The sequence below is a fragment of the Pinus tabuliformis genome, chromosome 2_2, assembly GCF_031772625.1.
Source record: "Pinus tabuliformis cultivar Carrire ecotype Pingquan chromosome 2_2, CPIR1, whole genome shotgun sequence".
NCBI classification, from domain to species: domain Eukaryota; kingdom Viridiplantae; phylum Streptophyta; class Pinopsida; order Pinales; family Pinaceae; genus Pinus; species Pinus tabuliformis.
Window position 1 is genome coordinate 927880822 of NC_142300.1, and position 17106 is coordinate 927897927.

The 17106-nt window shown below is 37.2% G+C and overlaps 1 pseudogene; it reads left to right on the forward strand.

Moving 5' to 3' along the window:
- Positions 1 to 7468: 7468 nt before the first annotated feature.
- LOC149196141 (UDP-glucuronic acid decarboxylase 2 pseudogene) lies at positions 7469 to 9800 on the forward strand (annotated as a pseudogene).
- Positions 9801 to 17106: the final 7306 nt, after the last annotated feature.

Below are 17106 nucleotides of genomic sequence, written 5' to 3' on the forward strand. Positions count from 1 at the left end.
GCAGCTTTCATCGTTATTGGCGATTGCAACATATCGGCAGTCACCAATGGCGATGGCCGATGGACAAGATAAGACATTAAGCCAAATCACAATATAGCATCGGGTCCGCTCTTACAATCGCAATTGGCAGATTTGCACATAACATAGCCAATTCCCCGATACCCGGACGCGATATTATTTTAAATTGTTTTAATAACTCCGTCGGGTCCATACCTCTATCGCAATCGGCGCTTGCCCTTGACTGTCGTCCGATGTGATATCGCTATCAGCGATTGCAAGTCACACAGGGTCACTTAACGCTGTAATTACCTTCACTCTGAAATCCTGATGTGATAATTGCTATCGGCGATTGCAAGTAAAGGGCCACTTAACATTGTATGACTTTCCTCCCGAAGTCCCGATGCGATATTGTGTGCTGGACCCGATAGGACTTAACACTCTCGTCCATAAAAAATTCAAGTCCACTTTCTGCCTCCGATAGTGTATTTGCTTATGTACATGCCTTAGCCTCCATTTGCGCCTCCGATAGTGTTAAACACATATACGCATAGTTTTTGTTGCCGATGGTGTTATGGACTCCCGATAGCTCTGTGTGCTCCTATTCTTTGGCATATATATATGGCTCCATCTCCTCCACTTGGTGGCTCTGTCTATATATTACTCCATTTGCTCTATATTGCTCTGTTTGCTCTGCTCCTCTTCTTTGACATATATATGGCATATATATATATTGCTCCTCTTGGCTCCTTTTGGCTCCTCTTGCTCCATCTGCTCCTCTTGGTCCGTCTGCTCCATTTGCTCCTCTGGCTTGGTAGTGTCTTCCAAAGACCTCCTTCCATATGTGAATGCCTCTCTTGCTCTAATATCTTGTAATGTGCTTTGATATGCCTCTTTAGGTAGCTTCTCTTTGCTTATGGCTTGGATTTCTTGATGGCCTTGCTCCTGTCTCTTCATGAATCTGCTTTGCATCCCATGTATTATGTCACATCTCATATCTCTTCTGTAGATTCATCTGATTGTATATAAGTGAGATGTTCTTCCATGAGTGGGTTGCCATCAAGTACAACACATGCATCATAATGCCAACAGAAGGAGCCAGTGTTAGCTCTGCTATAACTATGATCTTTGAAAGGCCGAATATAAGCCTGGTCATATTGATTGTGCTCAAAAGAAGCTCATGGCATTCATCTTTCTCCTTCTCCTTTACTCCACCTACTCTTTTTCACTCCGCTACCTCTGCTTTTCCTCTAAAACCCGACATAAACCCCTATTCCTTCAAGCCCCAAGCGTAAAGCTTAAACCCTTATAATACCTCACCCACATGACCTTGTCATTCTATAAACCATCGTCACATTTTAATTATGGCTTTCGATCGTCGCGCCTGATCCAACGGTTCTCCATCATGCTTGACAAAAATCCGTGTGATCAAATCCTCGCCGTCCAATCATTCCCGCCGCGATTGGATAGCATCCGCTTTCCCCGCGACCACAAAGTAACAGCGTGATAACGCGCAATAGAGGACGGTTTTCCCCTCTTCCCCGCCGCCACACGTCATGCTCCGAGTGGTATCGCACTCCATTATACCTTTACCGCCCAACGATCAACGGTGGTGCGGGAAAATACCACTTACCGCTCGTCCTTCGTCCCCGCTCATTAACTCCCGTGCGTCTCCTCTGTCCGATAGCCGTTGGATCTGTCTGCTCGAGATCCAACGGCCCACGCTCACTCCACTTCCATATCTCCCGATACCCTCAACCAAGTAATCCCCACCGTTTATCCCCTTAATCCGACAACCAGTCTCGCTCCTCCATTCAACTCGTACATTCGCCATGTAGTCCACTTACCCTGATCATTCCGTGCACCTGAAGGACAAAGGCAATTGACCCACCAGTTGCAATAGCATTTTCTCCGCAACAACCGCATTCAACAGGCAATATGACCAAGAAGGAAAAGGACCAAGTATGAGTATGTAGCTGCATTTAGCAGTTATGGAACTTAATGGATAAGGACACTCCAGTTGCCTAAGAGGACAACAAGGCACCCAAGGAGATCAAATTCACTCATAGAGACAAGTAAACGCACTCAGAAGTTCAATCAGGCAACTAAATACGGTTGGTGATCAGTTATGACCCCTCCATACTTAGAATGGCCAAGTGCCTTTGTAATGAAACTCTATATATACCCAGAAATAAGATGTAATCAAGGGGGATGGTTGTTGTTTTGATGTAAGGTTCAACCTCTGGAGACTATAACTATTTTGGCACTTGCAGCGTCTCGTCTTCAACTTCAGCTAATACAAGCTTCTTTTGTTGTTAGTTTTTCACTTTCATTTCTTCTTCTATTCCAAGCTATGCTTGATATACTGCACTTCTAAACTCTTGATGTTTAACATTAGAGTAGCTGTCATCCTATCTTTGTGTTAAAGTCTTGTATGTATCAGTGGATAAGCTATTTAGGTTTCTTTTCACCTAGTGCCAGAGAGTTGTCATCCTGTCTATGCATAGGGAATTAGATTTGCAGACTTCTTTACTGGTTGCAGCCGGCCATCACATGGTCTTGTGCATCTGCTGGTGTGGTCAATATTCTCCATATTCACCCAATCCTCAAACTGTGAGCAATCAGTGGTCTAAAGCCTTGTGGTCTGGGGGTGTTCACGCATGTCTGGAGTTAAGCAAAGTAGAAGTGGTTATCTGGCTTGAACAAGCATCATTCCTTCTATTCATCCATTTGCAACAATAAGTTGAATTCATATGTTCCCGAGCATCTCTGAGCTACAACCTAGGAGAGTTTCTTGGGGTGATAACAGTAATGAAGCCGGTTTCTTTTCAATATGGGTCACTCCCATGCTATTATGTCTTTTATCGTACTCCATTATCAAAGCTTGGCATATAGGCTTCAATCGTCATGTTATTCATTCTTTAAAGCAACCTGGAATTCATCACAACAACGAAGGGTGAAGTTTATTTCAAGATGCATACATGAGAAAGATCTTAGCAATGAACAACCAAGAGCGAAGTTTCTTTCAAGATGCATACATGAGAAGGAGCTCGAAAATAAAGAAGGGGCAGTTATTTTTTAGAAATCTAGGGCATCATATGTATTAGGTTCATTAGGTAGATTTCTCTAGGACTTTGAAATTTTCTTGTGATTTCTCTTTTTCTTCTTATTAGTTCTTCTTTCAATTTATTGTGTTCCTTTCATCAATACAAATGCCAAACAATGAAGATCACAATAAGGGACACAAGATGTAGGTTCTCAGTCAGGGCAAAACCCCTATCTAGGGGAAAACCCATTCCAACTCTTCCACTAGTATATTATGATAAAATTGAGACAAACCAAGACCTTAGACCAGATCAAAAGACCTTCCTCCTCCACCAAGTCATCCCTCAAACTGTTCTTTCAAGCTTCAATGATCAACTGCAACAATACTGCATCAAAGAAAGAATTTCGACCTTACTGCTTCAAAATTTTATCCCAGCTTCAGGTCTACAACTTTGGCCCTCCTGCAACTTTAGATTCTTTGCATGTGTGAGGGAAAGTGAGAGAAAAATGAAGTTTTCTTCTTCGTTAGAGTTTCTCCTTTCTTCACTAGGATTTCTCTTCTTTTCCAAGCCTTTTACACCCTTCCTTCTTGCCTTCGCTTCTCCTTATGATTGCAAATCGAACTTCTTGAATTGGATGCTCAAATAAGTCAAGTAGCACTTCAATTTATAGTGGTTGTAGCTACCATAATGAGGCTGACTTGATGTACTTGAGGCCAACTTGATGGAGGAGGCCTAGATGAATCATTTTACATCAAAATAAATTTATTTCTTGATAGATAGAGCCCAAGAAGGGTATTTTACATGATGAGATGGACAAGGACACTTGACATAAACATTAAAAGCCTGCAATGGAGGTTTTGACCTATTAATCATTGACCCAAGCATGAAACCCATGCTTTAATAAGTCAATTTATTCTAATAATAAAAAAATCCTTTTTCTTTCTTTTGACCAATACAATTATGAAGAACGACACTAGTTACATTCTTCAACAGTTATCAATCACACCATCAGAGAACAAACTCGCTGCCACCCAATTCAAAGTGTCAATACATGATAGCCTGCTCATAACTATGTCCACATAATCAAAGAGGGTGAAACGTTGGCAAGCAAAGATGGTGGATCTCAAAATCTTTTCAGGGCATCACAATAAGTCAATGAATGAAAATGCACCAGCAAAGAGGAAGGACATTGCAATGATGGAATTTCGTCCAACCTCATCCACCCATAGCCCAGGGAATGGTCATGGTAATTCCCCTGGCCCAAGGCTCTAGAAGTAGTTGACACAACTAGATCATGGCCAACAATATATGTATCTATTGCTTATGTTTCAATATTCTAGTTTTATGGGATTTATGACATGGAAAAAACATAAAATGTTGGTTTCAAACTGTAATAGTCCATTTGTACAGTGATGGAATTTCGTCCAACCTCATCCACCCATAGCCCAGGGATTGGTCATGGTAATTACCCTAGCCCAAGGCTCTAGAAGTAGTTGGCACAACTAGATCATGGCCAACAATATATGTATCTATTTCTTATGTTTCAATATTCTAGTTTTATGGGATTTATGACATGGACAAAATATAAAATGTTGGTTTCAAACTGTAATAGTCCATTTGTACAGTGTTATTTTCAAATTGTAATAGGTCATCTGCAATTGTCAAGATCTAAAACTACAAATGTATTTGTGAAGCATCTACACAAATGCTATATCCTTATGTAGAGTATTTATTAACTTGTTTAAGTTAATTATTAGAATGAAATTGTGTTGATATATTTTATGATAGTTTGGAGGATACATTTTATGCAAATAATAATCACGGGATGGCACAGTTAGAATGTCACAACTAAAAATAGAGGATTGGCAAGATTTTGAGCCTAGGCATCTCCTTCATATGCCGAATTTCCGAAATTCAAAGCTTTGTCATTAGTCTCTAAAAATAGTAGATTAGTATGATTTTGTGCCTAGGCATTTTCTTCATGTGTAGAATTTCAATGTTTTGTTTTTATAGTACTTATTTTTATTTATTTTAACATATTTGTGAAAAAATGAATATATTCATAGCGTTTTTAGGCTTTTATATAAATGAGAGGGCTTAATTTTAAATTTTTCCTAATATTAATGGACAAATTGCTCAAAATCAACATTCTTTCACATGGATGGATTTAATGTTTAAATAATTCAATAAAAATGTATTTTTATCAATTTTTTTGCTACTAAGATAGTTGATGACCCTTTTTCAAGTTTGAGTTAAAGGAATAGTTTATTAATTTTTTCTAATAAGATAGTTGATGAGTTTTTGAAGCCTTAGTTAATGACAAAACTCCTCAATATAAGATATACATTAATTTAAATTTTGTAGATATCTTTATAAAAGTTTTAACTTCACAATTTTTAATACATAATTTTTTTTTTTTTTAAAATTGATTTTGTCAAATTTAAATACAAAATATATATTTACAATAATAAAAATTAATTTAAATTTTGTAGATATCTTTATAAAAGTTTTAACTTTACAATTTTTAATAAATGAAAATTAATTTCTTTTAAATATAATTTTGTCAAATTTAAATACAAAATATAAATTTACAATAATAAAATTTAAAATTTGTATGGTTATAAGTTATATGCCATTTTATTATTAGAAATAACTAAGATTCTTTAATACACTATATTCGTATAGATATTCCTTTTTTTTTTAAATAAAATTAAAACATGATTAATGGAATAATAATTGTGAGATAATTTTAACTTTTATTAGATTTCCGTTAGTCACATTACTAATATTCGTTAGAAATCTGATAACATATAATGTGCAAGTCTACAATTTAGAAATAAAATCTTAAATCAAACTAAATAATTCGTTTCTTTCGGTTCGATAGACCAAAATTTGGTCCCAATAGATGTTAACCATCATTATTATCATCATAATAATAAATTCAAATATGTATAAGCAATATTAATACTAATGTTAATATATAGTTCTATTTCAATTATAAGCTTTAACAGGTTCTTTGCATGTCTACTTGCTAACCAATCAGAGGACAAATCAAATCTCCATCTCCATGGCCTCGATTGTTTATTATCTTATTTTGTTTATTTTTTAACCTCGCTGATCACTACTTATTAGCTATCTTTAGTTGAAAATAATTAATATTATTTTGTATTAATGGAGAAATGGTTACACAAGTTGTAACGTATCTCCTTAGTTTAGGATTTGTTCCTAGAATGTAGGAGTTTGGTTTCAACTTCCTGAGTTCTAGTAATGTATTTAATGATGTAATTGCTCATTTGATGAAAGTAGAGTGTACGGAGAGAGTTCTCTATGTTTGAGTGTAGTCTCCAGGTGCAGTACTCACCTGTGAGCTGTAACTCCTTCTTTTTCAATTCAAGTCTGATTTTTATCTTGGTATCAGAGCACAGAGTAGGGATAGCGTTAATTTTTTTTTTTTTTTTGGATGCATCATTGATTACAGAACTGTAGTGGCGGTGGAGTGTACAGAAGCATTCGTAGACTCAGGTGGACTGCAGTAACACCTGAAGACAGGTCTCAGATGACTGATCATCTCTGAGCGGAAAATAGGGTTGGCGCGGTTTCGTCACGAATGGTCGCGCCATTTTTGAGCGGAAGAAAGGGTTGGTGCTATTTATTAAGGAACAGTCGCGCCATTTGGCGCGGCTTTGAGAGCAATAGTCGCGCCAGCTTTCCAGGAAGTGCTATTGGCGCAGAAAATCAAGCCTTAATTGCACCAATTTCATAAGATGCATCGATTTTGTTTTCGGCATGGGTATTTCGCTGTCGAGAAGCACCAACCTCTTTCTCTTTGGAAAATCTGCAATTTTTTGCAGATCAGACTTGCCCGGTGGTGGCACTTTGAAATTTCTGATTTGTTCGGTGGCAGCAGATCGGATTTTCCTGGTGGTGGTGCATTGGAGTTACGGATCTGTTCGGTGGTAGCAGATCAGAGTTGCCCGGTGGTGGCACATTAGAGTTCCTGATCTACTCGGTGGCAGAAGATCGGATTTGCCCGGTGGTGGCACATTGGATTTCCTGATCTATTCGGTGGCAACATATCAGATTTGCCCGGTGGTGGCACATTGGAGTTCCTGATCTGTTCGGTGGTAGCAGATTGGATTTGCCCGGTGGTGGTGCATTGGAGTTCCTGATCTACTCAGTGGCAGCAGATCGGATTTGCCCAGTGATGGTGCATTAGAGTTCCTGATCTGTTCGGTGGTAGCAGATTGGATTTACCGGTGGTGGCACATTGGAGTTCCTGATCTGTTCGGTGGTAGCAAATCAGATTTGCTCGATGGTGGCGCATTGGAGTTCCTGATCTGTTTGGTGGCAGCAGATCAGACTTGCATGGTGGTGGCTCATTGAAGACTTATTCATGAGAGGATCAGAAATTTTATCAGTCCAATATGAATAATAGTGATGAGTACTCTCTTAAGCCAGAAAAGACATGGTCTATTATTAGGCTAGTAGATTATTTGCTCAGGGAGCAGCGGCTGCTGTTTATTTTGATAGGAATCGCCATCACATCGACTTTCTTTATCCTTCAGCCTGGTTTTTTGGCTTCTAATGTTAATGAAAATGGAAGGTTTATGCCTGACAAACCTCATCGGGTTGTTTATGAGACGCTTGTTTCTCGGTTTGCTCAGTATCATTCAGGTTCGATGGTGAATTCGGGGGCTAAAGTGCCCCTAGGTTTGAAGAGAATGTCCCTACGAGTTATCGTGACGGGTGGAGTTGGCTTTGTTGGTAGTGATCTACTTGACAGGCTCATGGCAAGAGGCGACAGTGTTATTGTTGTCGACAATTTCTTCACATGAAGGAAGGAGAATGTTTTGCATCATTTTGGCAATCTGAGGTTTGAACGGATAAGGCATGATGTTGTGGAACCCTTATTGTTGGAGGGTGATCAGATCTACCATTTGGCTTGCCCCGCTTTTCCTGTGCATTACAAACACAATCCTGTGAAGACTATCAAAACTAATGATGTGAGAATCTTGAACATATCCAGACTTGCCAAGCGTGTTGGAGCAAATGTTGAGGTTAGGAGTGCTCGAATTTTCAATACATACGGTCCGCGAATGTGCCTTGATGATGGTCGGGTTGCAAGTAATTTTGTTGCTCAGGCTTTGCGCAAGGAGCCTTTGACAGTATATGGAAATGGGAAACAGACACGGAGCTTCCAGTTCGTTTCTGATCTAGTTGAAGGCCTTAAGCGACTTATGGAGGGCGAACATGTTGGTCCTTTCAATCTTGGGAATCCTGGGGAATTTACAATGTTAGAACTAGAACAGGTTAAAGAAGAAAAGGATGACTCTAATAGTGATTGGCACATTCCATTGCTAATGGAAGAAAACAGTGAGGAAGATGAAGAGCAGGAGCATAAACAAGAAGAAGAAGTAACAAGAAATGTAATCAATAATGCAAGCCCAGAAAAGGCTGAAATAAACAGATTTGAGGTAAGTCCCCTACCAAGGAGATCAAGTAGGAATACTCGATTACCTTCTAAATTGAAAGACTACACATTAATGTCAAAGTTTTTAAACATTGTAGAACCTGCAAATTATGAGGAAGCAAGTAAATCTGATGCATGGAGGGCTATAATGTATGAGGAGATAGAATCAATAAACAGAAACCATACTTTCGATTTGGTTGAATTGCCTAAAGGTAAAACCCCCATAGGATGTAAATGGCTGTATAAACCAAAAATAAATGCAGATGGGAGTATAGAGAAACTTGAAGCTAGACTGGTAGCAAAGGGTTACTCACAAAAAGAGGGAATAGATTTCAATGACACCTTTGCTCCTATAGCCAAATTAAACACCCTTAGAATGTTAATTTCTTTAGCAACAAAACACAAATGGTAATTACACCAGCTAGATGTTAAGTCTGCATTTCTGAATGGTGACTTGAAGGAAGAAATTTTTTAGTACAGCTTGAAGGTTTTGTGAAAAAGGGGCAGGAACATCTTGTGTGTAAATTGAAAAAGGTACTTTATGGTTTAAAACAAGCACCCAGGTCGTGGTATGAGAAAATTGACTCATTTTTTGTACAGCATGGCTTTCATAGGAGCTTGAATGATCCAAATCTGTATACCAAGTTTAATAAACAGAGGAAAATTATTTTGATTTCTTTGTATGTAGATGATATGATTGTAACAGGGAATGCTAACAATCTGATCAAAGAAATCATGTCACAAGTGTATGAGATGGAAAGACCTTGGAAGCCTTCATTATTTCTTAGGATTGGAGGTATGGAAAGACTCTGGACAAACCTTTCTTACTCAAGGGAAGTATGCCAGAAGCTTGCTGGAAAGGTTTAGAATGGAGCATGCAGATCAACAGCAACACCATTACAACAGAACTTAAAGTTGAGCAGTGACGACGATACTAAAGAGGTGGATGCAACCATGTACAGACAGCTAGTTGGCAGTTTGATATATCTGATACAACTAGACCATATTTGGCATATTCTGTTAGTGTGTTGAGCCACTTCATGTCAAAACCACTCGAAAGTCACTAGGTCGCAGCAAAATGGGTGTTGAAGTATCTTAGTGGTATTAGTAATTATGGCATTTTGTACACTGACACTTCTGATGTTATTCTAGCAGGTTTTTCAGATTCTGATTGGGCAGATAACTTAGATGATCGAAGATCTATCATAGGTTACGCATTCAGGATTGGATTCGGGGTCATAGAATGGAGCAGCAAAAAGCAAAGCACTGTAGCTCTGTTTCATTGAGAGAAACTACTGTCAAAAGAGATATGTGTTGAATATTGTAAAACTTGTGATAACATGGCTGATATTTTTACTAAGCCTCTTGGGCATGTAAAGTTTGAATTGTTTAGAGGGATGCTAGGAGTTCAGGATAATCCTTTCTCCATTAAGGGGGGGAGTTGAAAATAATTAATATTATTTTGTATTAATGGAGAAATGGTTACACCAATTGTAACGTATCTCCTTAGTTTAGGATTTGTTCCTAGAGTTTAGGAGTTTGGTTGCAACTTCCTGAGTTCTAGTAATGTACTTAATGATGTAATTGCTCATTTGATGTAAGTAGAGTGTACGGAGAGAGTTCTCTTTGTTTGAGTGCAGTCTCCAGGTGCAGTACTCACCTGTGAGCTGTAACTCCTTTTTCAATTCAAGTCTGATTTTTATCTTCTTTTTAATTTATATTTTTTGTTTTGAATTTAAGGTTTCTATTTTAGTTTAATCCATGGCCACCACATATCTTGAATTTTTATATTAGACATGGTTCACAAACATTTTCAATATTGTATTTAATAATAACTTTTAATATATATATATATATATATATATATATTAAAGTTATATACAATTATATGTTATGTGGCGGGGAATAACTTAATACACTTAAATTGATTTATTGTTAATCTAAGTTATTTATTTATTATTAATCTAAGTCACTTTTCAATAGCCACACTAAATATCAAATGAGTGCTAACATCATATTTCATAAATAATTTTTTGATAAATTACAATTCTAACTATTTTTCACAAATTATTTTATAATAAATTATTAAAGAGAGGAAAAGATTTAAAACACTAAAAAAAATTACTGGGAAACTTTTCATATTGTGCTTTGGATGATGTATTAAACGAAGAATATTAATTTAGTTTCAAATCTCAACCAATCATTTTATTGAAAATATAAATTCTTCAACCCAATTTCAATATATACCAAACTTATAGCTTAAATATTAATATAAATATCTTTATTTCCACATTTTTATTTATATTATTAAAAAATAAAAATATAACCTGAAATCATTATACAAATAATAAATCTGAAAAATAAAAATAAAAATCTCATCGATGATATTTATAACCATACACTAACAATTAATTTTTTATTTTTCAGAAAGATGAAGGAATCTGAAGTTAAAGTCCCAAAAAAGTTCAGATGGCTTATTAATCCGGATATAAAAAGTCCAGATTGCTAATTAATCTGGATATATACTATGCTGTTTCACGAGGTATTTCTATGGTCCTTCAAGGGGATCCTCCTCTTTGTAGCATAGGTGCCGTAATATTTTATTTTAAGCAAAACTTATTGGATGAATAGTAAGACAGAAATCTTGGTTCTTTGGTTATTAGGGGAGGTAAGAATAAAAGATGTTACGCAAGTCCACATTTTCATTTTTGGTGACTCTCCACTAGTAACTAACTTCACTCACTAATAATCAAATCAGTATTGATATCATTGAATCTTGCACTCTTTAACAAATCATTCAGCAATCTAAGCACTGCTTAGATTAGTTGTCCATTCGACAATCATTTCCAACATGGTATCAGAGCAGATCCAGGCTCTTTGAAGGTGTTCAAGAAGCTGAAGGAAGGAGTTTAGTTGCAACAGTAAATATTTTCCAGCAAAGTGAAGACTCAGGCAAAAGGATCCAGGTATTCCTCAAAGTTTTTTTTGTTACTGCTGAAGAAACAATCGGTGTTTTAAATACACAGTCAAGGATCTAAACCATAGCTGAGAATGCAAGGAATGGCCAACACCAACGCTAGTATGGGTATGTTTAATACCCAGCTCCCACAGTTTAATGGAAAAAACTATGACTATTGGGCAATAACCATGAGAGCCCTGTTTGCCTCACAAAATTTATGGGAACTTGTTGAATATGGATTTGAAGAACCAACAGATGAAAATGAGTTTAATAGATTAACTCAGGCAAAGAAAGACATATTGAAGAGCAATAGGAAGAAAGATTCAAAAGCCCTAGTATTTTTATATCAGTCAGTGCATGAGAGTGTGTTTCCAAGGATAGCAGCAGCCAAGACATCCAGAGAAGCATGGCAAACCCTCAAGACAACCTATCAAGACATGGAGAAAGTGAAGACAACAAAACTACAATTGCTGAGGAAAGATTTTGAAAATCTGAACATGAAGGAGTCATACAATATTGACTCATTCTTCACACATGTGATTGGATTGGTCACACAGATGAGGACTCATGGAGAAGTTCTTGAAGAAAGGAGGATTGTGGAAAAACTATTGAGGATCCTACCCTCAAAGTTTAATGTGATTGTCACCACCATAGAAGAGACAAAGGATTTCTCAAACTTTTCAGTTGATGAACTTCATGCATCACTGATAACACATGAGCAGAGGTTGAGTAGAAATGAAAACTCATCTCTAGAGCAAGCCTTCAAGACCCAGATGTTCTTTGGAAGAGGAAGAGGTCAAGGCAGAGGAAACAAGAGAGGAAGAGGCAGAAGTCAAAACAGAGGTTGAAGGAACAGCCCAGCAAACACTTAAGGAAGAGGCAGCAATCCAAATCAGAACCAAGGCTAAGGCAGCAGCCAACAAGGTCGACAACATCATGCTCAAGGACAAAGGTATGAAAAATCCAATGTCCAATGTTATTACTGTAAAAAATATGGGCATTATGCAAATGAATGTAGGAAGAAGCAGCATGATATGAGTAATAGACCAAATGCAAATGTCACTAGAGAAAACATCAGTCAAGATAATGTGTTGTTAGCTTGTAACATGGCTGAAACAAACAGTGAAGACATATGGTTTCTAGATTCCGGTTGCAACAACCATATGACAGGAAACATAGCCTTATTTTCTGCTTTAGATCAAAATGTGAAATCAGAAGTCACGCTAGGAACTGATAGCAAAATTTCTGTTATGGGAAAAGGAGAAGTTAAAATATTTACAAAGAAGGGTGAAAAGAAAACCATAGCAGATGTCTACTATGTCCCTGGAATGAAATGTAACCTCTTAAGTATTGGACAACTTGTTTATAAGGGGTACAATGTTTTATTTGAGAATGATATATGCACCATCACGGATAGAGCGCCCAACAAATGATGCATTGCTGAAGTAAAGATGACGAGGAACATGATGTTCCCTCTCAGAATTAGGGCAGATTTGAAAAACAAAGAAGTAATTGCAGCAGTTACCCAAGAGACTTTCCAAAGCATACCAAAGGATGAAAATTGGTTGTGGCACTTGAGATTTGGACATCTCAACTTTGGAGGTCTTAACTTGTTGAGTAGGAAAGGAATAGTAAGAGGATTACCACTGATAGAGAAACCAGACATCTTTTGTGAAGGTTGTATCTTAGGAAAACAACATAGAGAAAGTTTTCCATCAGGGAAAAGCATAAGGGCAAAAACACCCTTAGAGATTGTCCACTCAGATTTATGTGGACCAATGCAAACTCCATCATTAGCAGGCAACCAATATTTTCTAACATTCATTGATGATTTTACAAGAAAAATTTGGGTGTATTTCCTTAAAAACAAAAGTGAAGTGTTTGAAAAATTCCGAAATTTCAAAGCACTTGTGGAAAACCAAAGTGGGTTGCATATCAAAGTTTTAAGAATTGACAGAGGAGGTGAGTATATTTCCAAGGAATTCCTAAGGTTTTGTAGAGAAAATGGAATACACAAACAGTTTACCACAAGGTACACCCCGCAACAAAATGGAGTTGCTGAAAGGAAGAACAGGACCATCATGGATATGGCGAGGAGCATGTTGAAGGCAAAGCATTTGCCAAATGATTATTGGGCTGAAACTATACATTGTGCAGTGTACCTTTTGAATAGGTGTCCTACAAAAGCAGTGATGAACAAAGTGCTAAAAGAAGCATGGAGTGGGAGAAAGCAAGGAGTCACCCACATGAAATTTTTTGGATGTGTGGCCTATGCACACATTCCATATCAACTAAGGAGGAAGTTGGACAGCAAAGGGGAGAAATGTATTTTCATTGGATACAGTGAGGAATCCAAAGCCTACAAGGTGTATATCCCATCTACCAAGAAATTTTTTGTGAGCAGAGATGTTCAGTTCATTGAGGAGGAAGCTTGGGATGGAAGCATAGAGAAAACAGTGAATATTAAAAACTGTTTGTCTCATGATGAAGATGATGAGGAGATGGCTGAAATACATCCCCAAACAGCAGCGCCAACACTAGGATAGCAAGGAACACCCTTGAGGATAAATGAAAGTGCTTTTCCAAGCACACCACAAGGATGAAATTCAAGTGCATCTTCAAGCACTTGCACACCAAATGAAAGAGGTAAGAAATTCAGAAATTTAAGTGACATTTATGATGAAGGTATGAATTCCTTGTTTGTTTTATATTGTCATGTTGATGACCCTATTCATTTCGAAGATGCAATTAAAGACGAGAAATGGATAGAAGCTATGGATGAGGAGATTAATGCCATAGAGAGAAACAAGACATGGGATTTGGTTGAGCTACCAAAAGGTAAAGAAGTTATAGGAGTGAAATGGGTTTACAAGACCAAGTGCAATGCTGAAGGCAAAATAGAAAGGCACAAGGCAAGGCTGGTTGTCAAGGGATACAAGCAGCAGTATGGGAGAGATTATGAGGAGACTTTCGCACCGGTTTCAAGAATGGAAACGGTGAGAGCAGTGCTGTCCATAGCAGCACAAAACAAGTGGAAAGTTTATCAAATGGATGTGAAGTCAACATTCCTAAATGGAGTGTTAATGGAAGAGGTTTACATTGAACAACCTCTAGGCTATGTGAAGAAAAGTGAAGAGCACAAAGTGTGCAGATTGAAGAAAGCTCTTTATGGGCTAAAGCAAGCACCAAGAGCATAGTACAGTAGGATAGATTCCTATCTACTAGAGAATGGATTTGACAAATGTGAGGGAGAACCCACAGTCTACATCAAAGAAAATGATGGTAAAATTCTAATTGTTGTGTTGTATGTTGATGATGTTATTTTCACAGGTAATAATGATCATCTTATTGAAAATTTCAAATCAGTCATAAAAGAGGAATTTGAAATGACTGACATGGGTTTGCTGAGATACTTCTTAGGAATAGAAGTAGATCAAAATGAAAATGGAATTTTTATCTCACAAGCAAAATATGTAAATGAAGTGTTGGGCAGATTTAATATGCAAGAGTGCAAGGCAGCAATCACTCCCATAGTAATGGGATTAAAACTCAACAAAGAGGATAGCAGCAAGGATTTTGATCCTAGTTTGTATAAGAGCATAGTTGGCAGCCTTATGTATTTAACTGCAACTAGGCCTGACATAATGTTTGCTGTTAGTTTAATTTCTAGATTCATGGAGAGGCCAAAAAAAGCACATTGGTAGGCAGCAAAAAGAATTCTGAGGTATATCAAAGGTACTAAAAGGTTTGGCATCTTATATACTGTCTCATAATGTTCAGATTTAGTTGGATACACTGATAGTGATTGGGCTGGAAGTGTAGATGATCGGAAAAGCACTTCCGGTTATGTTTTTCACATGGGTTCAGGAGCCATTTCATGGGCTTCTAAGAAGCAGTCCATTGTAGCATTATCTACAGTAGAGGCAGAATATGTGACAGCTACAGCAGCAACATGTCAAGCATTTTGGATGAGAAGGATGTTGAGAAACTTAGGCCAAGAGCAGGCAAAAACAACAATGATTTTTTGTGACAATAGCTCAGCTATTGCATTATCCAAGAATTCAGTGTTTCATAAGAAAACAACTACACATTGACACAAGATTTCATTACATCAGGGAATTGGTGAGCAATGGAGAAATTGTCTTAGAACATTGCAGGACTCAGGAACAGGTTGCAGAAAATGTTTGGGTATGACTGAATGCCCAGCAGTTGAAATTAAAGGGGAGTGTTGAAATATTAATTTCCCCTGTCGTGCGGGAGCATTAAACGGCAACAGAAAACCACTTATCTTTATCGCACCACCTTTCGCGCAATGTGGTTTCTGTCAGAGGCCCTCCGACACAATCCGCTCCCGCCATGCGTCCACTGTACAAACACAAAACTGCGCATCTCCCGGACATTAAAGTTCGTTTAGGTTGTGTGGCTGTAGGATCCGAAAAGCGTCCGATCAGGTCAACGCACTTCGATCTCATTCAGCCTGCCAGAACATTTGTTTTTTTTTTTTACCGCCCGTTTCATTTAATGCTTTGTCATAGTCTTAGGTAAAATATTTGAAGTTTTCATACGGCATGTGTTTTTTTTGTTAACCCATATAATGTGTGAGCGTTGACCTTTTTAATTGTAATTGCACGCGGGAGGAGAAGAAGTTGTGTTTGCAGCAGCGAGGGTTGAAGAACCAGAGGTTTGCACAGCAGTGCAAGGTTGAAGATTTGTAACAAAAAAAAGGAGGAACGCATATGTATATGCAATTTCTTTTTGTTATGTGTTGACTATTGTGTGATGCAAGGCATATAACGCACAACAGTGCGAAACATAAACGAAGGGGATTGAAATGTAATTTTTTTTATGTATTGCTCAAGTGAAGGGGAGCAAGAGCAAATGAAGAATTACTGTGTGAATTTTATTTTTGAGGTTGAAAAGTTATGTAAGAAATTTTTATAGCATATGTAAGAATTTCATTTTACAGTTGTAAATGTAAAAGCCCCTTTTACAGCAATAAATGTGAATGAAGATTTTACATAGCAGTGTAAAAATCATTTAAGAGAGGCAGAGTATTTTGTTTTTGGTGAAAGATCTTGGTAAATCCTTCTGAGAAAGAGGAAGAAATATGTATGAGGCTTTTTATTAATGAATATAAAGGTTTTATGGGTGTGAAAAGTCTCTGTTCTCAGATAACAAGTTAGTTTCCCTGTGTAAAAGATCCTGTGGCAGAAACAGAGTATTTCCTCTGTTCAATATTTGTTTGAAATTACTAGAAATTTCCAACAGTGTTTTGATTAGCTGTCCTTTAAGCCATTTTTCTAGAGAAATTAACACACAGGCTGATAAGCTATCCAAGGAAGCTTTCGAACTTTAAATTATTGGGAATATTTTTTTATAGCCGCGTAACTAAAGCAGTGACATCAACATGTAGTTTTCGGTTATATCTATATTGCTTGTATTGCAGAATATATAGTATCTCGTTTCGGTTATATCTATATTGCTTGTATTGCAGAATATATAGTATCTCGTTCTTTCTGTCATATTTTTTTATCAGTAAATGATATCAAACCAGATAAATGACTCTGGTTAAAATTATGTTAAAAAAAATAAATTATTGCCTTATTTTTATAGGATTTGAAATATAGTTATTA